This window comes from Pinus tabuliformis, chromosome 4_2 (assembly GCF_031772625.1).
Source record: "Pinus tabuliformis cultivar Carrire ecotype Pingquan chromosome 4_2, CPIR1, whole genome shotgun sequence".
Classification (NCBI taxonomy): domain Eukaryota; kingdom Viridiplantae; phylum Streptophyta; class Pinopsida; order Pinales; family Pinaceae; genus Pinus; species Pinus tabuliformis.
The window spans coordinates 1049909542-1049930883 of NC_142304.1; positions in this window are offsets into that span (position 1 = coordinate 1049909542).

Below are 21342 nucleotides of genomic sequence, written 5' to 3' on the forward strand. Positions count from 1 at the left end.
AGAAATAAACTTGAAATATAATTTTTACATAAACATAAATATAATAAATATAATAAAGATAAAAATATTAAAATTTAGAATATAAATTGAAGAAATTAAAGAAATAAAATAGTTTATTAGATAAAATTAAAACATCTAAATATTTTTATTATTTAAACATAAATCTTAACAAATCCATTTTTTTAATAAGAATTTTTGGGATAATGAATAACTTTTTTTTTTGGGTTGAAAGCGTAAATTAGAATTCAATATTACATTAAATATGTATATATATATTATTTGGTTCACAATTGTTTCCTTCTACAAAACAACTCTGTGATCTGGTAACTAGACATAATACTTCCTTGTTGTGCATGCAATGTATTTTTGGGACTAACTAGTAAATGGTATAATTTTCATGCCAATTCCATATAATCATTGGAAATATGCTTCCCCTACCATCCATTAGAATAAATGTTGTTTCATCATGTCATCAAATTTGATTGATACAAAAATAGAAATAGAAACATAAGGAAAATAAGTGGGAGCCATGAAACCAAATTACACCTTGAATGTTAGGCTTGATGGCTTGCATGAAAAGCGGAGATATTCCAATCCTCTAAAGTACTCAATATGTGTGATACAAGATTTAAAATTAAAAAGCATTTATAAGAATTCATTGTAAGAGAGTTTTTGGTAGATGTTTTATTAAGACATAAATTAAGGAAACTTATTGTCCTTAGGTAACATCATCTCATTTTTTATTCATAGTTTTGAAATCATCATTGTCGTTTCTTATTATTAGTAAACTTTTAGGGCATTGACAATTGGGTTGTTAGCGCCAATTGTAAAATGTTGAATAAACACGTTGATAGATAAAAAGAGTTGACAACTTGAGTATCAACGACAATTGTAAAATTTAAATTTGTTATGTCAAAATCAAGGCACTGACAGATTCAATGTCAGAGAAGGAGTGGGAAATTGATCAAGTGAGCATTGAAAATTAATCCATGTGGGACAAAACTCTATTTTACTCTATTTTTTCTTGTAAAATCCAATAAATTTGGACATAGCTTCTGAATAGCTAAAAATGAAATTTTAAGAACCACAAGAGGTTTTTGTTGGTAACTAACTCTTTTAAAAGCCCTCTGTTAGTTTTTATGCAAGTATCATTTTTTGAGAGTTTTGAAGGAATATTTGAGACTTACTTTTCCATATTTTTCAATTCAGGTTTTTCATGTTTTAAACATTATTTTACAAATCCGTTCTCGAAAAACTAAGGTTGAATTTTTGAAACCTCGAAGAAAGTTTTGGAGGGAGAAAACCTATAAACAAAAACATCTTTCATTGTTTTATACAAATATCATGTTTGAGAGTTTCGAATGGATCTTTGAAGCCTATTTTTCAGGAATTCCCAAGAATTAATTTTTTATATTTTTAGAAAAAACGTCAAAGATGTTGGAGAGCCAACTCATCAACTCGACTTTGGGTCAAATCTTATATCCTTGATTATTTTATTTAGTAATCTATAGATAGATGAGGACGTTTTAGACCCATTTTTGTTTTTCTTAAATAGTTTGTAAGTATTGAATAAAGACTATGAATTTTGTAATGTACATTGTTGGAATTTTTTGCAAAAACTTTGCATATTGTGTATACCTTGGACATTAGTCAAATTGCAATGTTGTGCAAATTTTAAAGAGATTCATGTGTGATAAGTTTCGTGTTATGGTTTCTAGTTTATTATTTTTCTTCCAAGCCATAAATATTATTCATAATCTTATGGATTTGGAAATAACTAATTAAATCTAAACTTTGTTTGTAAGCTCAAATTTACATTTTCCAAACTGCTTATATGTTTTCATTTAAATGTCATTTACATAAATAATATGAATGCTCTATTTTGATGTTTATTATATACTTTCTTCAATCATAAGTTCATGATGGTTTATCTAAAATATTTAAATCTATCATGTCTCTGTTAAACTTGTCCATATAGTCTATAGCTAGCTTTTTTATGTCCAGAAACTCCATTTCCCAATGGTCCATATCTATCTTCATTCTAAACAATGTTCCTCCGTTTCCAACTAAATCTGGCCAATGAGCTAAATTTCCTGTTGCTTAATGATAGTGAGTAGTAAAGTTTTGAAGAGAGATCCATCTCTCACTTGGAAGGGATAGGTTCCAAGTTCAAATTGGTTAGAGGTCACCTTAGTCTTTTCCTTGGTTTTTCTAAGCCATAACAGATAATATAATTATTGGAAGTCATAGGTGTGAAAATACTTTCTGGTGACCATTTATAAGATTAAAAAATGTACCTTTTTTGATTGGGAAACCATAAATATCTTTGACATAAATTTAAAACATTGAAAATTATTTAATCTCATTTGGCACCAATTTCAAATTTTAAAAATTATAATTATAATTTTTTTTTCTTATTAAAATTATCTGCAAATCGCATTAGACCTAAGTAACCTTTAAATTATATCAAGTTTTAGATACTAAATTATATCCTATTTCAAATCTTAACTTCTTTAGAGAAACAAAAACTAAAAATCTAATGAACTTATGAAAATTTCATAGAATAAATTAAATATTTTATATAAAAACAATAATTACATTTATTCTATTATTAATATATTAAAAAAAAAAACATACCCAAATAACCAAAAAATAATAGTCATTCTATAGAAATAGCATAAGTTAACATAATCATATTAATAAAAAAACATTTTATAACGTACATTATAAAGTTTACTATGTTAGATTTATTTCATATAAAGTAATTAAAATGTAATCATTATTTTAAATTATTTAATTTAATCCCATTTAAAATTAGATATATTAAAATATATCAAATTTAATTATTAAAAAAAAGAGTAATGTAAGAAATGGGGTGAGGATTCCAATAATAACATAATATATTTATGTTTTTGTGGTGTTTGTATAGACCTCAAATTATTCTCCATTTTCATGAAAATCACTAGAAATCCCAACCAAGTTTAAGTAGCAAAACTCATTGATGAAACAAGTTTTCTCTCTTGCATAGGGAACATTGAAATATGCCTTTAAACATGTTTTATCTCATGCAATAGGAACAATGTGTTGGGTGTAGAGCCCAATTATCTTCTATATTCAAAGGTCTCAACCGGATGTATACCCCAGGAAAACTGTACACTCGTCCATGCGGGGGGTCCTTGTCCCCCCCCGCGGGGGTTTGGGGCGGCCGATCCCCCATGGATGGAGGGTCTGGGGGCTAGTAGTCCCCCGGCGGGGTTTTGGGGGCAGTGCCCCCAAAGCTAAAAATATATGTAAAATTGCCTTGTAAAAGTCTAGTAATTTCTAGTCAATCTGGATCATTCATTAGGCGGATGATCTGACGGTAGAAGTGATGTTTAATTTAGGGTTTTTCCCCTAGAAGGAAATCCCTCATTATATATGAGGGAATTGTATTGCGTTTATGGATATCTGTATTCTGAGTGAGGAAGAAAAAGGAGATTGAGAGCGAAGAGGGTGTTATAGAGGATCTGTTGTAGGTTGTATTTCTTCAATTTGCTAGATAATATAATGAAAGAAGGACTGGCTATTTCTCCGTGGATGTAGCCCAAACTGGGTGAACCACGTATATCTATGTCTCTCTTGTTCTATGTGTTTTTTGTGTTTATATTTCTGCAATATTTTATGTGTTCCATTGCTCCATAATATATAATTTTCTAACAACTGGTATCAGAGCTGAAGGTCTATTTGGCTGATAAACTTGCAGGAGAGAAGGGTTCCTGGTTCGAGTGGGAGTAACGGTGGAAGATGGTAGGTTTAGGGTCGAAACATTTAATGGAAAAAACTACCAGCTGTGGAAGATGCAGATGGATGATTATCTGTATCAGAGAGATCTGTACCTACCATTGAGCGGAAAGACAAAGAAGCTTACGAGTATGACAGACATAGAATGAGATATTCTTGACAGAAAGGCACTTGGAACAATACGGTTGTGCCTAGCGGCATCGGTAGTGTTTAATATTTCAAAGGAAACGACAACAGAGGGTTTAATGTTGGCATTGGCCAAATATATGAAAAACCCTCAACCTCAAATAAGGTATTTCTTATGAAGAATTTATATAATATGAAGATGTCAGAAGCTGGATCTGTTGCATACCATTTAAATGATTTTAATACAGTTACAAGTCAATTAAGTTCTGTAGGGGTAACTTTTAATGATGAAGTTAGGGCTTTGTTATTTCTGTGCTCGTTTCCAGAAAGTTGGAATGGCTTAGTTATGGCCATTAGTAACCTTGTCTCTAGATCTAGTACTTTAAAGTTTGATTATGTTGTTAGTGCAATCCTTAGCGAGGAAATGCGAGGGAAAAGCTCCAGTGAGACATCAGGTAATGCTTTGACTGCAGAGACTAGGGGAAGAAAAATGGAAAGAGGAAAGATCCCAAGATATTGCAGTAAGTTAAGAAAAGGTAGATCCACATCTAGATCGGGGATAGTGTGCTAGAAATGTGGGAAGAAAGGACACCTGAAGAAAGACTGCAAGTCTCGGAAGGGAAAAGAAGGAGACGCACAACAAGAAAACAATCATGAAGCGAATGTAACAGGTGATGTGTTGCAAGATGCTTTGATTCTTTCATTATAAAATATTATTGATGCCTGGGTGGTAGATTCAGGGTCCTCATTCCATGCCACAGCTAATAGGAAACATTTTCATGATTATGTTCAAGGAGATTTTGGACAGGTTCGTTGGGTGATGATAAACCCTGTAAAGTCGTTGGAATGGGTACAATATTCATAAAATAGCAAAGTGGAAATTAGTGGCTATTGAAGGAGGTAAGGTGATGCGGGACCACTCAGCAGAAAACGTGTACCAGAGGATGAGAACAAAGGAAAGTCTGCCTTAAAGCAGAAAATTGGATTTAAAGCAGATAAAGCAGATTTAAAGCGGCTTTAAAGCAGATAAAGGATACTTATCTGTCATGCATGCAGAAAAAAAAATGATAGGATCGACGCTTCCAATCTAACACTCTTGTATATATATGTGTAGTGTGATAGGGGTGATATATCTGTTCTGTGAGGTAATTTGTGAGTGGCAAGATGTAGTCGAGCATGAGCTCGTTCTTAAGGCTGAAATGCCTTAATTTTGTAACCGTGTTGTTTAATATATAAACCTGGGTTTAATGTTGTTGTGTACATGTGTGTTTTATAATTGCATTCATTCTGTGTTGTGAGCTTGTTTAATTATTATATGTGATTGTTCTGAGTATTATGAATATCATCGTATGGAGTGGCAGTGCCGTAGTTTAAAACCTGAATATATAGAGGAACGCAATCGGATCGGCCAAAGGATGTTCATATCACAACATACGACCATGAACCAGACGTAGAGGTGTTGTGTAAGGTTTCATATATTATGCTGGTGTGCATGTCACGTCGTGGTGTCTTTAATTATTAAAGATTTATTCAGTTTACACTGTCGAGGCGAATCGATCGCTCACAAGAATATTAGATAAGTCTGTATAGAAGCCATCATCGTTGTTCTTTGTTGGTGTAAGCATATAAGTTTGTATCTGCATAAACGATATCTATGTTTTAAATCGCTTCCGACGGGACTTAGTGGGCCATAACCCACAGGTCCAGGATGGAGTTTTTAAAGGAATTGGGATTTTGGGCAACCCCCAATATCTCATTTTCATCAGTTGGTATCAGAGTAGGGAAAGTTTCCTGCGGAGAGAAGGAAGAAGAATGCAAGCAGGAGGTACAGTTCTTGATAAAGTATGTATGGTCTTTATATTTTGTGTAGGTAGCAGCAGAGGAAGGTGAGAAGATTACAGAGGAAGGTGAGAAGATTGCAATAGCCTAAAGCGTTTACCAAAAGACCAAGTCTAGAGGAGAGCTTGGTGAGGTAAGAGGCAACAAGGAGGGCTTGCTGTTGCAGAGGTAGATTGCAGCTCACAAGTTAAAGATATTACGAAGACCAGGAGAAGCATATGACCAGGAGGTCATAAATTTTTGTGCCTCGGGAGTCTGATGCGGGAGCACTCAGCGGCAAACGTGGACCAGAGGATGAGAACAGAGGAAAGTCTGCCTTAAAGCAGAAAATTAGATTTAAAGCAGATAAAGCAGATTTAAAGCGGCTTTAAAGCGGATAAAGGATACTTATCTGTCATGCATGCAGAAAAACAAAGGATAGGATCGATGCTTCCAATCTAACACTCTTGTATATATATGTGTAGTGCGATAGGGGTGATATATCTGTTCTGTGAGGTAATTTGTGAGTGGCAAGATGTAGCCGAGCGTGAGCTCGTTCTTAAGGCTGAAATGCCTTAATTTTGTAACCGTGTTGTTTAATATATAAACCTGGGTTTAGTGTTGTTGCGTACATGTGTGTTTTATAATTGCATTCATTCCGTGTTGTGAGCTTGTTTAATTATTATATGTGATTGTTCTGAGTATTATGAATATCATCGTATGGAGTGGCAGTGCCGTAGTTTAAAACCTGAATATATAGAGGAACGCAATCGGATCGGCCAAAGGATGTTCATATCACGACATACGACCATGAACCAGACGCAGAGGTGTTGTGTAAGGTTTCATATATTATGCTGGTGTGCATGTCACATCGTGGTGTCTTTAATTATTAAAGCTTTATTCGGTTTACGCTGCCGAGGCGAATCGATCGCTGACAAAGAATATTAGATAAGTCTGTATAGAAGCCATCATCGTTGTTCGTTGTTGGTGTAAGCAGATAAGTTTGTATCCGCATAAACGATATCTATGTTTTAAATCGCTTCCAACGGGACTTAGTGGGCCATAACCCACAGGTCCAGGATCGAGTTTTTAAAGGAATTGGGATTCTGGGCAACCCCCAATATCTCATTTTCATCATAAGGCATGTTCGAAATCTAAAGAGAAATTTGATTTCAATGGGGAAGTTGGGAGGTGAAGGTTGCATAACTAGTTTCGCAGATAAAACCTGGAAGGTCACTAAAGGATCCTTGGTAATAGCAAAAGGAGGAAAGGTTGGTACATTGTATTTATGCAATGGCATTTCTAATTTTGTTAATCCTTTAACCTTTATAGGAGAAGATACGACATCGTGGCATCATAGGCTCAGGCACATGAGTGAGAAGGGGATGCAGATTCTTCACTCAAGAAATTTGTTGCCAGGTTTGAAGCATGTTGATTTAAAATTCTGTGAGAATTGTGTTTATGGAAAACATAAGAGAGTCAGATTCCTTAGAGTTGGGAAAGAAAAGAAGAGCGAAAAATTAGAGCTTGTGCATACAGATGTATGGGGACCTGCTTAGGTATCATCTCTTTGCTGGCTCTTGTTATTATGTTACTTTTATTGTTGATGCAACTAGAAAAACCTAGATTTATTGTATTCGAAATAAATCTGACATATTTGATACTTTCAAGAAATGGAAAGCTTTGGTTGAAAATGAGACGAGAAAAAGGTTGAAGTGTCTCAGATCAGAAAATGGAGGTGAATATTGCAGCAAAGAGTTTGATAGGTACAATTATGAGAATGGAATTCGCAGAGAGAAGACAATTCCAAGAACACCACAAGAAAATGGTGTGTCAGAAAGGATGAACAGGACAATCATGGAGCGTGCAAGGTGCATGAGATTGCATGCAGGATTGCCTTTACAATTTTAGGCAGATGTTGTAGATACTGTTGTTTATCTAATAAATAGAGGGCATTCAAGTTCATTGGATGGTGGTATTCCAGAGGATGAATGGACAGATAAAAGGATAAAATATTCTTTTTCAAATAATTTTGGTTATGAAGCCTTTGTCCACATTAACAAAGACAATAGAACAAAGCTTGAGGCAAAATCAAAGAAATGTACCTTTATTGGATATGATGTTAATGATTTTGGTTATCGCTTTTATGATTATGAAAACACAAAATCATTAGGAGCAGAGATGTCATATTCAATGAAAAGGATTTGTATAAGAATAAACTACAGGAAAAGAAATAGGAAAAAGAAAACAGAGAATACACAGTGCTTGACGAGATCATAGAAAGAGTGATGGTGCCTAAAAATCATAGTAATCAATAGCAAAAACAACAACCAAAATAGCAACAAGCACTTCAAACACTTGAAAGTGGTGCTAGAAGATATACCAAGATAAGTAGACCCCATGAACGATACTCTCCTTCATTATATTATGTATTGTTGATTGATTCTAGTGAACCAGAATGTTATGAAGAGGCAGTGCGGGTAGAAAGTAGGAAGAAGTGGGAGAAAGCCATGAAAGAAGAGATGGACTCCTTAACACATAACCAGACTTGGGACTTAGTTAGGTTGCCTATAGGTAAAACAACATTGCAGAATAAATGGGTTTACAAGTTGAAGGAAGAAGATGGAGGTAGAAAAAGGTGTAAAGCTGGACTTATGGTGAAAGGGTTTGCACAGAAAAAGGGTATAGACTTTGATGAGATATTTTCTCCTATTGTGAAAATGACTTCAATCAAAACTATTCTAAGTCTAGTAGCAACTGAAGATTTGCATCTTGAGAAGTTAGATGTAAAGACAACTTTTTTCCATGGGGATTTGGAGGCTGAGATATTTATGCAGCAACCACAAGGATATGAGGTAAAAGGGAAGGATAAACTAGTGTGTAGGTTGAAGAAGAGCTTGTATGGCTTAAAATGGGCTCCAAGGCAGTGGTATCTAAAATTTGATAGGTTTATGTCTGAACAAGGTTACACTAGGTGTCACTCCGATCATTGTGTTGATCTCAAAAGGCAAAATGATGGCAGTTATATGATATTGTTATTGTATGTAGATGACATGCTTGTTGCAGGTTCTAACATGCAAGAAATAAATGTGCTCAAAAAGAAATTGGCAAACTCATTTGCAATGAAGGATTTTGGTGCTGCAAAACAAATCCTTGGTATGAGAATAACTAGAAAGAGGAAGAATCACAAATTAACATTGTCTCAAAGTGAGTACATTGAAAAGGTTTAATATGCGGAATGCAATTTAACCAACTAGTATACCTTTGGCTAGCCATTTCAAATTAAGTAAGGAGGCATGTCCGAAGACTCAGGAAGAAATATCTCATATGTCTAAAGTTCCATATGCATCAGTAGTTGGAAGCTTAATGTATGCAATGGTATGCACAAGGCCTAATATTGCACATGCAGTGGGATTTCTAAGCAGGTACATGAACAATCTAGGAAGAGAACATTGGATGGCAGTGAAGTGTATTCTCTAGTATTTGAGAGGTACCACAAATCAAGCATTATGCTTTGGTAGTTCAAACATTGCTCTAAAGGGATATGTTGATGCAGATATGGCAGGTGACAGAGACAACAGGAGAAGCACTACAGGATATGTATTTACTGTAGGTGGAATAACTGTGAGTTGGGTTTCAAAAATCCAAAATCTTATTGCACTTTCAACAACAGAAGCAGAATATGTTGCTGCTACAGAGGCTAGTAAAGAAATGATTTGGTTACAAAGGTTTCTGGGTGAATTGGGTAAGAAGTAGGAGTTGGGAAGGTTATACAGTGACAACCAGAGTGCCATACATCTTGTAAATAACTCTACATTTCATTCCAAGACTAAACATATACAACTCAAGTACCATTTCATATGGTCAGCATTGGAAGATGGAAAGTTGAAGCTGGAAAAGATACACACTAGCTAGAATCCTGCAAATATGGTAACAAAAGTTGTAACCATGGAGAAACCAAGAATCTGCTTAGTTTCAATTGGTCTTCAAGTATGATGAAGCAGATGAGAAATAGCCAGGTCCAAAGTGGAGTCATTGTCTAGAAAATGAAGTAGTAGTGGAGTTGCTATAATCAGTCTCCAAGTGGGAGATTGTTGGGTCTCGATCTTGATTATCTTCTGTATTCAAAGGTCTCAACCGGATGTATCCCCTAGGAATATTGTACACCCATCCATGCGGGGGGGTGAAGGGGGGACTTGTCCCCCCTATGGGGGTTTGTGGGGGGCGATCCCCCCCGACTGGGGGGTCTGGGGCCAGCAGTCCCCGGCGGGGGTTTGGGAGCAATGCCCCTGAAGCTAAAAATAGATGTAAAATTGCCTTGTAAAAGTATAGTAATTTCTAGTTAATATAGGTTGTTAATTAGGCAGATGATGTGACGATAGAAGTTATGTTTAATTTAGGTTTTTTCCCCTAGAAGGCAACCCCTCACTATATATGAGGGAATTGTATTTCGTTTATGGATATGTGTATTCTGAGTGAGGAAGAGAGAGGATATTGAGAGCGGAAAGGGTGTTATAGTGGATCTGCTATAGGTTGTATTTGTTCAGTTTGCTAGATAATATATTAAAATAAGGACTGGCTATTTCTCCGTGGATGTAGCCATAACTGGGTGAACCATGTATATTTGTGTCTCTCTTGTTTTATGCATTTTCTATGTTTATATTTGTGCAATATTTTATGTGTTCCATTGCTCTGTAATATATAATTTTCTAACACACTGAAAGTGAATAGAACCATTGCAACTCTAACTCCATCATTGAAGTAGGAGGACAAGTGGGTGTCTTTATTTGGATAAGGAACCTATGCAAGTAGCTAGATGGACTAAGAGGTTCTTGGCCAGGTATTAGCTTCATGTTAATATTATGGATGAAACAAGACATTTCTCCATGTGAGAAGGATCTATAATAAATGAACAAGGATATGGTTAGACCTCATGGAAAGAGCTCAAGCATGGGAGGTAGGTTACTAATAGTGGAAAAAATAGAGAAGCAATAAATTTGCAATTTTGAGACCTTTGAATCCACTTATATGTACCAATTAGAAGGGTGAACCCATTAGCTTAACCAAACAAATGCTAGTTGAAGTTGTACAAACCTAGATCACCCTACATATGTATCCTTTCCTATATTTAATTATTGACTAGTACATTCAGTCCTTCCCATAAGTAGTTATTGGCTACTAAATTCATGGTGAAAACACAAAAGGTGGCTAAGATAATAGGAAGTCAAGAAGGAGAATCTCTCCTCCAACACCAAATAGTCGAAGATCAAATAAGTAAGCTACATAAAGAGATTGCTAAAATATAGACTTGCACTATGATGTTAATGAGGTTGAGATTGACTGTGAAGTAGCAAGAAACTCAACTCACCACAATGATGGAAATCATTAAAGAATAGAAATATCTTATTCAAAACAAAAGTGGTATAATTGGTAATTTGAAATAATAATTGAAAAATGTGAGCACTAAAAAGGATAGAAGTTGCCCCATTCTATCTCCATCACCCTCAACCAAGTCAACGTGGTCACACAAAAAATGTATATTTATGATTATGGACATTATATCTTCTTTTGGTTATTGACATAGAAGTATAGAATCAATGATTGTGATTATGGGAAAAATATTATAATTTTTTACTTTTATTATAGAGAATGCACTTAATATGTAAATGAAGAAATAAACATGAAATATAATTATTATATAAATATCAATTAAATAAATAAAAATGTATATAAATATTAAAATCTAGAATATAGATTAAAGAAATGAAATGGTTTATTACAAAAAATGAAGACATTGAAATATTTTTGTTACTCAAATATGATATTTAAAAAATCTAAATTTTTTAATAAGAAATATGGCGAGAATAAATAACCTTTCTTTTTGGAAGGGAATGAGAATTTAAGATTACATTATATATATATATATATTTTTTCCTCTGGAAAAATCCATAAATATTTTCATTAATAAGCAAAAATTACATGAGAATGTATCTGCTTTTTACAAAATATTGACAGTTTGTGCTGTTAATTTGCATTACCACGCAGGGTAAGCTGTCTGTGCTGTTTACAGTAGCCTGTTCGTCATATATCAAGCCAAAAATATTTTCAAAAATTTCAGTATAAATCTATATATATACTGCTGTCATATATAAGCGGTTCCTTTTATGCTGTTAGATGACCCGAGGTTGGGTATCCCGGGTCTATATACGGACGGTGGAAAAATTTTTGTTCCTGCTGGTCTTTGATCTCAGTAATCTCCCAAATGCCTTTGTCCATCAGCGCTGCCTCCTTGGATAATTTGTCGGCACCTTTGTTATGTTCCCTGTAGATGTGAGAGACAGTAATATTGTTAAATGCTGATTTGAGAGCAAGAGCTTCATGTAAAATAATGCTGAGAGAGTGCATGTGACATGTAGCTGTGCCATTAATCCAATTAATGATGATCTGAGAATCCCCAAATATATTGATGCTAGTGCAGTGGTATATATATATATATATATATATATATATATATATATATATATATATATATATATATATATATATATATATATATATATATATAGATATATATATATATATAGAATTTATAAATGGGTGACTTTCCAAGATGAGATCAAGCCTAGAAATTCACAAACTACTTCACAAACCAAAAAGAATAATTTTTTACACAAAATAAGATATTTAAATATTTTTGTTATTTAAATATGAATTTTAAGAATCCACAATTTTTTTTTAATGAGAATTCAAGATTACATCAAACAACTATTTAACAGATACTATGACAAGTTAATTATATGTGTAACGAACCTCCGTGGACTACCCAGAAATATAGCCCCTAATCTCATAGTTTTTTTCCAATTCATTTAGATATAGTTAAGATTCCATATTTTATCACTACACCACATTCACAGAGGAACCACGTACCATAGATAGATTATCTCACCTTCCTCGAACAATTTCATAACCACAAATTGGAAGGAAGGAGGAGCCATAACATGCAGCCATCAAGCCTCTTGTGACATGCATGGGTTTGATATATTCTACCCTCATACATATAGATATAAACTACTTCCTAACTGCTCTACATGCCTCGAGATCTCATGCCAACAACTTGCTTCAACACCAACAAATCTTGACTACCATATTCATGCATAAAATTTATAAAATCCATTAACTCAGATAATCACATGCAACACATGCATCAAATCTACTCTTTAAACAGATTTCTCATAAGTGTTTTCATCCACTTAATATGCCCTACTGCTACATAAAGATGCAATAAGAGCACATGCATAATAAGAATCAATTATTTTCATAATAAATATGACTCTTAGGTAACAAACAGAATGCAAATCTGACCCCCTTGAGTATGCCTGCAATAGATACTTTTGCCATCATAGTCTATCCTGTTAAATGCATTACACCATCTGATATGCATGTTGCCACCACTATCTGCCATGTTAAACTAGAGACTTTATATAGCATTAAATACATAATACAATCCTTCACTAACAAAATGATGACCACCTTTAGATTCATTGGATATTCTTCATCCATATGCATAAGAATGAAATTAATTACATGAATACAGATAGATTCATCAATAGATATCTTATGCAATGCACGTATAGAAGTGGAACACCTCAATGGATGCAACTAAGCTTATAGTACCTTAATGCATAGATTAAATGACATAAAGCTCCGGCCTACAATTTTTAGACTTAGGACCAAATCATTTATCCTGTATATTTATCATTCTCCCATACAATGATCACATAAGTTATATGCATACTATTTTCCTTCATCACATTTAATTAAGGACCAAGTTAAGATTACATAACCATTTCATCACATTACTTAATCCTTCTACTGCTTTTAACATGAAATACATTAAAAATCCATATGCATAGCTGCACTTCTTCCATACCAACTATTAATGCATCATTTATATAACTGAAGAAAATACTATAATGACATAAAGGGTAAGAGATCAACATACAAACATTCCACGTGTGCGAATGCATTTAAAAACCATCACTTGGAGAGAGGAGCACCACCACCCAACTATGAATCACCTCTGATTCCCCCCGAGCCAAAGATCTTGTCAAGGATCAACCATCCTCAATTGATCAATGCAATAGGTATTTAATACCCTCTTCCATGATTTAGTTACCATTAGCAACGTCTCACTTTTATGGCTTTTTCCATTTGCCTAGGTATTTTTCAGAAAATCTCATCTTTATCTCCCACGATGATTTTCCTCATAAAGCTTGCCTTTATCTCCTGCAAAGATTTTATGTCGAATGGATCTTTATCTCCCATCCATTTGATGGATCTCCAATCCATCCAAGCTTATCTAGAATCACATCTAGAAGCTTTATCATGAAAGATTCATCTCTATCCCATTCCTCATGGGATTTGGAAAGGATCTCCTCTCTCTTGGTGATCCACCCTCCAAGTGATTTATTTAATTAATTTAGTTAATAACACATTTTCTTTTCATATTACATATCACCTAGCTTTCTTAATCTTAGGTTTAGAATAGTTTAACCCACAAAGGAGGGTATCACATATAGATTTAACTCAACTTAGGTTTACAAACATTTAACACACAAGGTAGAATATCACACCTAGCTTTAACTTATCTTAGGTTACAATAATTTAGTACACAAGGGAGGGGTGTTACATACTCCCCCAATTAAATTTTACACAATCCTTGGTGTACCACTGCATCATGTCCCCTTTCACACGTAGTTGGTTTTTGAATCAACAAATCTCGTGCCTCTCCCATCTGATGCAATTTTTACAATGTACATCTGTTACAAGGAGTGCTCCCAGCACCTCTCTGTCCATAGCTACAACGGTCTCAAGGAGTACTTTCCTTTCCTAGATACATGTAACATTTTTTTTTCCAAACCATTTGTGAGAATTTATAGATGAAAAATTTTAAATATGATAACTATCATAATATGTTACTTAATATTATTAAATGAACTATTTCTTATCATTTATTTTATATTGAGAATGCATGTTCTCTTTCATGCTTTCAAGCCTTTGTGTTCTTGTCAAACACCTGCTTCTTGTAGTATCTCTGCATACAATACATCAGTTAGCATATTTTCCACACTAATATGCCTGCAAGGTCATAACAGATTAATTCACATAATAATATTTATTCATCATATATATTCATTGAAATTGTATGAATGCCAAATTGCAATTAACCATGGTTACTTATCCTTGAACCACTCCTTTCTTTTCTTCTTCCATGTAACCCCAAAGTCAATTGTCTTGCCATCCATCTACCCAATGTAAACATTCCTGCACACAATGTGTATTATATACACCGATATACATATCATATTCCAAACATATAACATATGTAGTCATACAAGTACCATATGTATTGTTGTACATAGTACCATCTATGCTATAGCCCATCATACCATTCGCATGGTATCACCTCCATGAAAAAACTTGTCCACATTTTTTTCCTAACATGTTAGTATCATACCAAACATTCTTTTATCCTTTTTTTAGCAATTAAATCAACTGTGCATAGTTGACAAGAATTTTATATGAGAACTATTTATTTCGGTAATCAGAGAAAGTTTTGTCAAGCACAGATCATTTCCATATTTCATTTGGTTACAATATTAGTAGTATAGTATTGTATTCATGCATATTTTCATCATACCTTCTGCTTAATGTCCTAAAGCAGATTATTAGCTCACATATTATCATATCATAATTCATCTTGTATGATTTACTATTTCTCTTTGTATGCCTCAACCACTTTTTGACCATGCATAATTTAGTGTAGTTATACTTGAAAGTTTTTACTACTTTCAACCATACACCCTTTTTAGTTGTAAGTGTTTATGTTCTCAGGGTACTTACATGTTAGCTCCTTTTTAACATTAAATAACCCTTAACCAAAATATGAGTTATCTATTTTATGAATTCCTGTTTGAATTACAAAACATTTCTTATGTTTTCCAAACACATTATCAATGCAATCCAATAAAAGAACCTCCCAAAATTGCTTGGTACAAATTATGATATCAATATATTTAAATAGATTGTTGTCCGCATGGGGTAGCTCAAGTGGCAATGGCCGTGGAAATGAAGTCTCACCGAACCGGAGATCTTGGGTTCGATTCTTGTGCTACCCTCCCTGGAAATGGGATGAATAACGGACATGTAAAAACTCGAAAATGAGAAGGTCCCACCTAAGCTTACAATATATATATATATATATATATATATATATATATATATATATATATATATATTTAAATAGATTGTTAGATACCATTTAATTGACTCAGTGACACATACCATTTGTGTTACTTCATAAATTACTGTGGTTTTCAGTTAAGGATACTTAGAGTTTCTATTATGCATATCCATCGAAATTTGTTTAAGTTAAATTTTCCCTTAACCATACTTTCTTCCAACCGAAGAACAAATCACACTGTATGTAGATGCATTACTAAAAGGATAAATTTGAATGACAATTTGTACATGTTATATAGTCTTGTACTATAACATGTTCTCACCATTCTTTACCTTGGTATAATACTTTCATAGCAATTATACCATTTATAAGTTGCTTTTATAGCATGATGACCATAGTTTAACCTTTGTCGAGAATCATAGTCTAGTTTTATGAGAATTGTGATTCTTGCATTCATGAAGGAAACATATGTAAGTGGGTCACTCAAGTAATGATATCTTCCTCCCATGTGCATTACTTACTTTTAAGGAATTTTCTCCCTATTGCATGCTATAACAACTTTAGTTATAAGATTTTTCCCGTAAGACTAATAACCTTCAATTCCCTTGTCTAGGCTAACTCTTCAACATAGTCATGCATACTTTGCCTATTTATTGATGGCACATAATAGCCCATGCATGTATGGCAACAAAATATAATTTCAATATAGTTCAAGCAACTCAAATCCCCTGCATGGTGGAAAAAACCAAATTTATACATGTTATGCATATTTGTAAGAATTGATAACAATCTAACATTGATTCTACAAGTCACAACTATGTAAGCAACCAAGCATACTATCTATCACAACAAAACAACAACTCTACACTACTTTACCAATATAATAATTAGGTAAATCATGCTCTTTTCTTATACAAAATATACTCCCCATTAATAGCCATTGGTGTAACCAACATCTTTATGATTGTTGAGCAATGAATTTTACTTTCTTTCAACATGTAAGAGACAATCAATACCAGAATTCATCAGGAAGTTCTTACATGGAAGCTTCATATGACTCATTACTGTGCATGGATATTAAGCATGATCCTTTTTAAAACATTTTGATTTGAATGACCACTTAGCCAGACTATGGTAACACATACATTTCATGACAATGGATAGGTATATGTATCAATACAACAATGATACAACCATGGATTTCTTTATTATCTAATATTATTTTCTAGGGTTAGGTGATTTTATTTAGCCATGCATCTATACCACAATCGTACCAATCACCATTTAAATCTCCGACCTATTGGAAAAATCAATTCCAATATATTTTTCCACACGGTTCATCAAATGGTTCATGTCATGGTTTGGAATGTTGATCCAACGGTAGAAATTGTGTTAGAGGTTTTAAGAAAAACTTTCTAATTTCTCTTCGTCATTCATAATACCAATTTTTCCCAAGTTTCCTTTTATGTACATTTGGTTGCTATCATATATATATGTATTTTACCTTCACTTCTGATACCAGAATATGCACATGCTCAAGCATGACTATTTTGGAGATTTACATGAAAGTCAACCCACTAAAATAAACTAGAATTGTTGGTAGAAAATTTGCCTTTATGGAAATCCTTATACATAAGGATTTAATTCTTCTATGCAATTATAAATAAGCAATTATTTTCTTATGAATAAATAGTGATGATTCATTTACAATCATTATATCACTTATTGAACCATGTAGAAGCAGCCAGTCTTCTATTCATCAATAAGTTTTTTTTTAGAGAAGCTTCACACTGAAAGATACATGTAACATGATATCGATTTGTATGTTGACTATATTATGAAACCTACTTAAACATGGAGGACCACATTAAGTCTATGAGTGAAATGCCAATTCAGCCTATTTGACTGTTAGACTGAAAATTTCGACCTTTTCACTTAATAGTAAAAGAAAACAAACTTAGTTTTGTTTCCAAAAATAGCAGCTTGGAATGTTTCACTTATCAACCATGGAAATTCACTAAAATTCATCTTGTTGCATATTTAGTCATTTTCTTCTTTTATCTTAAAAAAAACAAATAGATTTTGGTTTGTTATGGGTTGTAGTTCTTTGCTCTCCCATACTCTTGTTCTCTGGTGGCCTATGATGATATTTTTCATGCTTGACATAACCAGGTGGTTGGAGTAATTTTAAATAATGGAAATTCCTTATCTACTGATATTGTTGTGATGGAAATAGGTATTAGATCAAACACTGAGTTGTTTGAATATCAACTTGCCATGGAGAAAGGCGGCATTAAAGTCAATGGGGAAATGAAAACACGCATTAATAACCACTTGGATCAGAAATTGTAAACAATTCTGTATATATTTTCAATTCAAAAACTTCAAAATCATTATTATAATGACCCTGCTCCAATGATGCTACGTCCACACACGATGGGAGAACATTGGCAAAGGTAATGTGGTTGGGTTCGATTCCTGTTCGTTGCATTTGGTGCAACAGTGCAAGGGATTCACCACTGATCCCTTCTCTGGTGTAAATAAAAATGTCATTTTCATTCAAATCTTGACTTATCTGACTTCCAAAAATAAAATATATATATATATATATCATCGTCAACGCGTAACGACCTTATAAGGACTCATTCATTTAACAAAAAATTAATGCTTGATTACCCGCGTCTCTTTCTTAATTGCTTATTTCGTGGGAGGTGGACATGCGAATCTAAGTGGAGGGGTCAGACAACAATGCGTCAAGCTCCTAAGCCAGTTGAAGTCGAGTAGCTGGAGGTTGTAAGCATTGCACTACTTCCTTCTCCCAGCTGCCAGCCTACACTGGACATCATTTCTCAGAAATAGTGTCTCTAATGCCTACGTGCACCAACTCTTCTACTCAACACATAATCACAGGCTTGTGCCTGATGAATTTTCCTCCACCCGATCTGTCACATATAGGGAGGCTTCCACCCTTTGGAAAGTTGCGAGTCCATCTGACGGGAGGGAAAAAGAAACTACTGGGTCCAGAGTAAAAAAAGGAACCTGCATGATGGTCAATGCAACAATAATTAAAAAACAGACACTACTACATATTTTGATACCATGTTGTAACAACATTAAATCTGTCACTCGACAGTCATGCCACTCATAACCATTACGAAAACTATTATACACCATGGTCTACTTTTTCAACGTGAGACATATATGCAAACCTGAAACTTGGAAGTGCAACATTAATGGCACGTTGACACTCACTGCATACAAATGATGATAACCCTATTAGGTACAAACTTTCCAGCCACAAAACGTCAAAATAAAGAACTTTCAATCCTTAAGATATTGCTTGTGCTTCTTCGCTTGGGTTTGAGAACCCTAACGGATATGTCGATCCCCATCTCTATGTTGCCTCCCCTGCATAGGAAAAAATTTGCGTTGACACATGAAGGTTAGGATAACCCTTATCCTTTTGAATTTCTTTTTCGGCATTTTCGTGAAGTGGAAGGAAACCAATAGAATTGCCACAAAGGAAACATCATCCTAATGCTTTTTCCATGCGGTGATGCTTTAAAAGTTAAGTCAAGTGAGCTTTGTGGAATTTTATATTAATCATGCTACTTTAGCAGCCTTTCCTTTATTCCACTATTGGCTTGATTGGAAAGCTACCGCTTTGCCATACCCTTTCCTAAAAATAATAGTAAAAGCCGCTATGCTCATAGAGGCAAGGCTTACATGCCAATGGCCAATAGAGTTTGATTATAGGTAAATCTTATTGCATAAATATCGATACTCATACCCTTTTAGAAAAATTCATATCTCTATTATAGAAACCATATGTTTTAAAGAAATTCATTTATTTCTTTTACCATTCTCTGAGCATTTCTGGGGTAACCCTATCCTCCTACAACCCTTAAGATCAATGAATGATCGAAGAGGTGACGATGCCTTTCCTTAATTGCATGATTTTTTTGTGCCTTGGAACGTGCTGTTGCTTAAACACTATCCATAGACAAACACTACGTAATTTTTTTTTTTAACAGTGCATGGGGAATAAAACATTCCACCAAGAAGGACGGCCAACTCTTAGGTTGTAATTGCAACTCCACGAAGGTTGTTTCATGTGAGATGATCTCCATAAGAAAATGAACATTCCTTTTATATACTCAGCAACGAGGCGTCTAATCACTGGATGCTAACCTTCGGTGAGATGATTATGGGGAGAAAGTATTGGTCCTCCGATTATGTTCAGCAAGATCTCTAAGCCTTACCATATCCACTGGTGGAGTGATAGAAAGTAACACACTAACAACTGACATCTATAGAATAGTGGGCGAATGCGTAGAGTTATTAATTTCAGAGGTGGATTCACATTCGTACGCCTCTGTATTATATAATATTAGTTTAACTATGACGAGGTCAATGCATATATTGATGTATTAATGTCTTATGACAGAGCATATTAGGTTTCCACTGCTCCTTCAATATTGGTCAATTGTCCCAAAATGAATTGCCACTTGATGTGTTGACCTATCATAATTAAAAAACAGATATGCCCCTCAATGTTTTTAAACAATCCCATACTCATCATGCATATTTCATTATGCCCAAATCAGATTTTATCTCGGCATTGTAGCATTAGGGATGAGGCAGCTTATGTCATTAACTGCTATAATATAGACCAAAAGTATCTACCTTAAACGTAGGCGATGGGAGAGAGTTTTAATTTGATAGCAATTCGAGGTTGATTAGAGTTTTATTTTTTCACGACTTCTTTCTACATTGACTTAATACAAAATAAAAGTGCCACTATATGATCTGTCAAGAAATCTTGTCTCGATACACAATCTAAATAGGAAGAAGTCAACATCTTCCCATAATGCATAAAATTCTTCATTAAATTTAATTTCTTGATCAAATTAAATTATCATGCATATGTTAATGAATCCTCACCAATTCTTGAATAAACCAAGTTAACATTTCGGTCTAACCTTAAGGAATTTTAATTTTCTTTAATGACAAGAAAATCAATATGACATTAACCTGTTCTAAGTTTCAAGATTCAATTTTCATTTTTATGGATCTTGTTTATTTTTCTTATAGATATTTTATAATTAAAATCAGTTAACGTAATTCTACGGAGGTGGATGAGTCCATAGGTCTTAGTGTTTGAACCTATGGCTCGAACCTCCATTTCCTTCTCGGAAATATAGCCCCTAACCGCATAGTTTTTTATAATTCCTTTAGATATAGTTAAGATTCCATATTTGACTACTACACCACATTTAGGGAGGAACCGTATACCATAGATAAATTATCTCACCTTCCTCGAACAATTTTATAACCACAACTTGGAAAGGAGGAGCCATAACATGCAACCATCA